Genomic DNA, 7,631 nt, shown 5'->3' with positions numbered 1-7,631 from the left:
ATTGTGAATATTGGATTTCAAGTTGCCGCTGTTATTGTTTCCCTTGCGTACCAGTTTTAAGTACCTTTCAGACGAGAAGTTTTTCTTGCAAGATTCGATGTCATGTCAAAAAATATGTCTAAGTGTTGATATTTGTTTAGTCTGTCTATAGTTAATGTTTGTATATGTATTTATTTCATTGCCAAGTTAATGTTACCTCATTATTTGAAACTAACTTTAGGCAGAAAGTCTGTCCGAACTTGTTTTATATCTATCTATTCAGTGTGGGTCACTGCACATGCGCAGTTAAGCATCCTGATTTCCATAAATCAGCAGAGACTCTGATGAACAATAAATATCACTTAAGTCATTATCATTTCAAAGATATCGTATACAGATGAGAATGTAGGAATAGATCTATTACAGTCTGTTGTAAGTATTCGTATTTCTGTCTTTTATTGGTAACATTAAAAATTATAATGCGGTGCATCAGAGTGGGTGGTTAAGATAGAGGGTCATAAAACCTTTAACAATTTTCAATAAATCTATTAGGCATTGATCAGTTTTATAATATAATGTGATGAATAATCTGTTTCGATATATTAGGCTTACATTATATTGTTTATCCGGTTTGATTTTATCATAAAACGCTTAATTTATGATAATATAATAAATGGTAGCGTTTACTGTCAATATGAACACATATTTGATATTTATTTTAATATTATGGATTCATCATACTTTAATTATCATCATATACTTGTTAACAAAACATAATACTTATGAAGTGAAAAGCGAAAGCAGGTCGAACAATTAGTGGTTATTTCCATTAAACAAAGTTTACAATAATTGCAGAAACTTCTGCAAATAACTGTGGAACTTTCAAAGGTAAAAGTTAGGAGAATAACCCATAATTCGCAGCGCAATTGTGCTGAATTGCGTTCTTATATGGTTCTACCAACCGAACCCCTGGCGAGGAGCGGCTGGAACTAGCGCCGATGTTTAAGGCTGTAGTAAGAGGTGCCCCTGCCTTACCACTCGGCCATTCGACTCTTTCGTTGATAATTAGCGAGACGATGCGGAAAGCAATTCAATAACGTTATTTCTTTGATTTTGTGAATAGTAGAAAGTATAATTGGTTTGTTGTAGTCAGTGCTACAGCGGTGACCACGACTCTTTTATTTAAATTTAAATAAAAAGCATTAATCGAATTAAACATCCGATTTAAAACGTAACCATGTTATTCGTGACTGAAATATCCATGGAGAAATTGTAATACTTTCTACATTTTTTATATTGAATGTAATTTTTACCATGTTCTCAGAGGAAATAATTATTACCTAAATGATTAATGATGATTTTATATCAGCCTTTGATATTCTTAAAAAGATATGTTCAACTTGCATAAGATAGAAGTAGATATTTGTATTTTTGCCTACTAATTTATTCATGCTGTTTTTATTTTTGTAGTCAAGTGTTTACATTGTATGTTTACATCTGTACATGTAGTTTGTGTCTACCTTCACCGATGTAATACTTTTATACTAATAATAATAATAATTATTAATATAATCATTATCATTGTCATAGGAATAATCATCATCATCGTCATTATTGTTGTCATCGTCGTCGTCACCAATGCATTATCATCATCGTCATTATAATAATTATTTTATCATTATCATTGTTATCAATTATTATTAATATTTTTATTATTATTATCAGTATTATAATTCTTATAATAATAATAATGATAATATTAATAATAATAATAATAATAATTATTATTATTATTAATATTATTATTATTATTGTTGTTGTTTGTTATTATTATCATTATCATTATTATAATAATATTATTATTATCATTATTATATAATAATATTATTATTATTTTTGTTATTATTTTTATTGTTATTATTATTATTGTTATTGTTATTGTCATTATTATTATTATTATTATTATTATCATTATTATTATTATTATTATTGTCATCATTATCATTATTATTATTATTATTATTATTATTATTGTTATTATTATTAAGCTTTGTGTTGATTTACAACTCGTCCAGACGGTGTGTAGACTACGATTCCTTCACATGTTTAACATCATTCTTTAGAAAACAGCTGTGTTCTGCACTAATTTAAAGTATTTTACTATGGTGCACCTTCCGAGTATCATAAGATTCTTAAACCATGGAGGAAAGAAGCTTCTTCTCTCCATGTCATGTTACTTGGAATATGAGGTGGTTGCGTTGGGCGTTGTCCCACATACTGGGAAGAACTTTCTAGTCTTAGATATCATTGCTGTTGAGACAAGGGTGATCATTTTTTATTATGGCTAATTAGACATTTGGAAAATGACGTTATTACTAAAGGGCAAATGTGACGTCGATGGTAATCATGCAATCATTGGCGAGGTTAATCATTGCTTACTAAATCATATCGTTAACGATTAGTAACGAATGTAAGTCTTGAGTCGCATTGCCTAATTTCTTTCCCAAGATTTATAATCAATGACCTATATGCAAATCACACACAGAAAAATCAAAGTAAAAACACAAGATACTGGAACTATAATGTTATCTGAAGCTAATTTTTGAATATGGCTATCAATGAAATCAATACAATAATCTAGGGTAAAGTATAACATTGAAAATATTAAATTCGATACAAAGGGTGGATTTAAGCGGTTTGAAATTACCTGTTATCGAACTCGAGCCAAATGACCTAGTTATTAATGTCTCTATAGGCTCATATGAAATATATAAATCCAACTTTCCCATTTCAAAGTTTGGTTTCTATTTTAACTTTTGCAGTTATGGCGAAATTGTAGGGCTGAATTTATTACCCATCGTTATCAGAAAAAGAAAATATCTACCTCAGAAAAAGTATGAATAGTTGATACAATAAATAGGCCTATATGTAGGCCTAGTGTGTTGAAACATACAGGTCTATAAGAAGCAATGAATGACATGTCGAAAAAATGAAAAACGATAATGACAATTGTTATTATCATCTTCGAGTCATCATCATCATTTTGTACTATCAATATTTTATTTGGGTTTATCCTTGATAATACTATGATGAATAATATTATTATTCCATTTTTATTCATTTTATATTAGTAGGCTTATATTTATTTATTATCATTATTAGTATTATTAGCGTTCATTATAAATTAGTATTATTATCGTCAATAATATATTATTATCATAATTCGATTACTAATACAATTACTAGGATGTGATTTTGTACTTACATTGGCTACAAACAGTTTTCTGATTGTCGTAACAATATTTCATTTTGTAACCATAGTTACAACCCACCATCTGTCAGTTATAATCTTCTAAGTCCATACGACTGTTAATGTTAATCCCACCACGTGACTAGTAGTCTAATTGTGTTTAAATTGATATTAACGTAATATACCTGTAATAAGCGTAAATTTCAATTTATTTTCAATGATGTTTAACAGAATATACGTATTTGGACACGAAGAGGTTACATGTGGTAATGAGTACATGTAAAATGCATAAAAGATGCAAAGTTTACAACACCATGAGCCGATAATGATCTATGGAGCAGACACTGACAAAACAAAAACGTGTACGAAAAAGGGCTCAGTAGAAATGAAAGGAAAAAATCTCAATATCTTACTTTGTTGAAAATCATAGAAGCTAACTGTCGATATGCTGGTGATGAGATTGTTAAGGTCTGTTTACACATAGAAAATATAAGAAAGAAGAGAAGTTTTTACACTACCACGATTCGATAACGATGTTATCAATCAAATGACATTATAATCATACGATAAAATCGTAGTAGTAAAAACGTGTATGAACAATTGCTTTGTAGCATTTTATTTTTTGACCGTTATCGTCATAGTGTAAACAGGCCTTTTGCCGAAGAGATGAAAAAAAAGATGAATTCAGAGATGGATCCTTGCGTCAGAACGGTAACCTAAATTAAGAAAAAGGATATGGAGAGATGCTAGTTTAAAACGTCGGAAAATCAATCCCCAATGATAAGAAGGAATGAAAACATCCTGAAGATAGTGCATCATACATTGGACAATAGGCCCATGTGGAGTTTACAACTGTAAAGTACACAATATAAATAGATGTGTAGGTAATGAGGCAAAAACATGTATTAAAAGGTCATTAAAAGTCATTAAAAGGTCATTAAAAGGTCATTAGACAAAAATAACCAGCCCTGTCCATACTATCAAATTTTATTTGACAAAAACATGTGATATACCTAAATATGGTCATGATGACATCACAACATGACCATATGTAGGAACATGATGGCTATATATAGACACAACAGTTTTTGGTCAAAGAAAATTTGATAATCTGGACAGGCCTTTAAAAGTAAAATGTTAACTTACTATGCCTACATTTTCCTAGGCCTACCCCTTCATAGGCCTATCTCTTCATAGACCTACCTTTTCAAAGGGCCTAACTCCTCGAAAATTCCATAATGTTGCCACTAGTAATCAGTAAAACATACTTCTGAATTAGAAACCGTAGGTATGTGTCTTGCCCAAGAGTATAAGCAACCTGCAGGGCGGGGAACCCCAGACCTCAGGCGGAGAGCCCGAAACGCAAACGCTGCGCCAACCACCCCACCACTCTTTGCTGGGGTAGTTGACGCAGATTTTGACTCCGCTGAGAGGCTTAAGGTTCAAATCCCACGCTGCCCATTACAGAACGTCATTCATTATGTAAAATCTATTAATTAAAAACATAAATCAACGTTTGTCTCCCTTTATCCGTGCGCATAATTTTGGTAATTGGTCCCTTGGTGGGATTTAGTCTATGCATGACTAAAGTAAATACCAAGCGGGAAAGAGGTCATAAGACTGTGTATGAATATTACTGCTTTCATGGATCATGAACACTGGCTTCCTGTTACGCAACCTTCATATTCAAACTGTAATGGCGGCGCTATGGGGGACAAGGAAATAATTTCCTTTTCCCCTCTCATAGTCCCCCCTCCAGATCATATCAATCGCTTCAATGAAGTTATCCATCCAGGGGTAATAACATCGCAAACCCCTTGGTATTCCTCGGCGAAGTACGTTATAGGCCTAAATCCCTATAGCTTATTATTATTATCGTCATCATCATCATCATCATCATCATCATCATCGTTATCATAAGCATTTCTAAAATGAAATTATTCAAAGTATTTTGTTATTATATTGTATGTAGGCTTGTAGGAAGTACTTATATGTTTATTTAAAAATATTTTTATTAGGATATAATACTCAGTGATACTGACCCAGAACAGCGATATCAACATAGTTTTACCACTGGTAATGTACAAATTCAATACATTCAACATTAAATTTGCATGGTGACCAATGAAATCTATTGCGGTGGTGAATGTACACACGATTAAGTTCAGTAATAATAGAGTTTTCAAGAGTACGGATGCCGTTACTAACACGAGTACGAAATCATATCGTTGCTGCATTATAGCACGCTCGCCGTCACATCCATAAGTACGACATCAAGCTATTGTCCAAGAAGGCCTAGAAAATTGGGTTTTGCTGAACAGTAGCCTGAAGCGAAATTTTATCGAGAAATTTAATCAAAGATGCCAAAGTTAAGATCAATCGTAGACTGTTCGTGTGTATCGTATTATATTATATTCTAGTTAATTATTTAACGACCAGCCCTGAGGCATACTTACTTGCCGTTTACAAATAAATACTAAAACGAAAAAAAATTGCGCCTTTCTTTCTTTATTCGAAAACGCTATGCCCAAGTAGATACGCAAATTGCATTAGCATGTTTTTGATGAGGGTTGATGTAGGTAGATATGACGAATATCGGTAATTATTACACCGTAGGCCTATTTATGCATGAAATCATCAGATATAATATGTTTTACCAGGGAGTTGTTATAGTGACATTCTACTATTGCGCCTGCATCATTCCTGATTAATTTGATAAACAGTCACAGTACGTCTTGGGAAAAAAAACAATAAGTTGTTAGACCCTTCGTTTTCCCAATGAGGATCAGTATCGGGCATTTTTTGCTGTAGCCGTGTCACTTAAAACAGGTAAGCTTAGGCTCTTTATTAAATTCGATTGCTGTTTGATGTCCACTTGTTGTCATGAGCATGTCATGAGGCATAAAATAGTAAAGACAAGATACGTGGCGTGACCAGCACTATACCTCCCTGAACTCCCTGGTATGATTAACCACTAGACTGGAGCGTTAAGCACATTCCTTCGCTAACGGACCTCTAGGCTGGCGCATCCATCACCTGAATGCATAATGCCAGTAGCCACGTCAGTCAACACGTTGAACATTTGACTGACATGGATTGTCTATTGGGGTCTTGTTGCAGACGACGTGATTACCTGTTAAAAACACAGCCAATAATAAATGACACACTGTTTCCAGTTCAGCGTGATGTCGCGTGTGGCGAACGTGGTATCTTCAGTTGATGTTAGTCGCAACACGCCAGGCGCGTGTGACAGACAGTGTCTGATGATTGAGTGTGGTGTCTTACAACAGCCTTCTGTGGCTCTTTAGGGTAAAGTGTCGGTATTTGGTAGCAAGTAGTTTTATTTGGTGGCGTTTATTACAGTAATTCTTTTCTATGATTAAAGGAAAACCAGTTGATAGAATTACTGTATTAGATACGTTGATAATAATAATAATAATAATAATAATAATAATAATAATAATAATAATAATAATAATAATAATAATAATAATAATAATAATAATAATAATAATAATAATTAATAATAATAATAATAAGATTTACACTAATTGTAAATGTTATAGGCCTATATGGCCCTTTGTTGAAAATCAATAAAAATCATGTGGGGACTGACAGCCGTCGGAGAATATGGAAAGAGAGAAGCAATGCAGATAAAGTTCTTTTTCTAAAAACACAAACAAGTAATCAGCACCAGACAGAAATTATTTAGTTTCCAACTTCTTGTAAGGATTGATGCATTCAAATACATTACCAGAGTTTAGACCTAGTAAGTTTAGACACTATTATAGCGCCCCCTCTAAGTCTACCAAAGTATTCGATTCGATTTAAATTTATTTTTTAAAGTTTCATATAACATACATTGATCGACTTAATTTGCATATTTTATTGTATATATAAGAATCAAGAGAAGTTTAAAAAATAAGAGAATCAAGAAAAAAGGTGAAATAACAAAAAGGCTGTAATGCAGAATGTCTATAATTCAAATGTATTGATGAATAAAAGCGGTGGCTGTTATACCACCAAAGAGAGAGAAAAAAAAAGTATTCGATAAAGTGTAGCATTCGCTGGTGTATATAACCATTACTCCAAAGCCATTATTATAATATTTCCTTTCGAAATCACTCATCTTTTAGCGATATGCATTATGTAAGTATATAAAATTATACACAATATATATTGCGACTTTTTAAAAAAAAATCATGCACTTGCATAGGCCTACATACAATACATCACCACCCAAAGGTAAAGGTAGGAGAATTAACCATAACTCGCTGCTTCACTGTAATGTGCTGAATTGCATATGGGCGGTGTCCGTGAATAGACCTTTCCAGAGTCTAACTTAACAACTGACTAATCAGAACAGCGCTAGGAATGCGCGCGCGTCTTACAAACACACGTG

At 32.5% G+C, this 7,631-nt stretch overlaps 1 protein-coding gene across 1 annotated transcript in view; it reads left to right on the top strand.

The window, feature by feature from the left end:
- The first annotated feature begins 358 nt into the window (after positions 1–358).
- The window catches only part of LOC117113642 (gamma-aminobutyric acid receptor subunit beta-like), a 35,592-nt gene continuing 28,319 nt past the window's right edge, over positions 359–7,631 (top strand). The window contains exon 1 of the mRNA XM_033257046.1: positions 359–411. The gene's annotated coding sequence lies outside the window, so the exon portion shown is untranslated. The remainder of the gene's footprint in view (positions 412–7,631) is intronic.

This window comes from Anneissia japonica, unplaced genomic scaffold (genome assembly GCF_011630105.1).
Source record: "Anneissia japonica isolate Jap-2015-1 unplaced genomic scaffold, ASM1163010v1 scaffold1665_len535045_cov187, whole genome shotgun sequence".
Classification (NCBI taxonomy): Eukaryota; Metazoa; Echinodermata; class Crinoidea; order Comatulida; family Comatulidae; genus Anneissia; species Anneissia japonica.
Note: the sequence above shows the minus strand (reverse complement) of the source record. Positions and strands in the feature narration are given on the sequence as shown.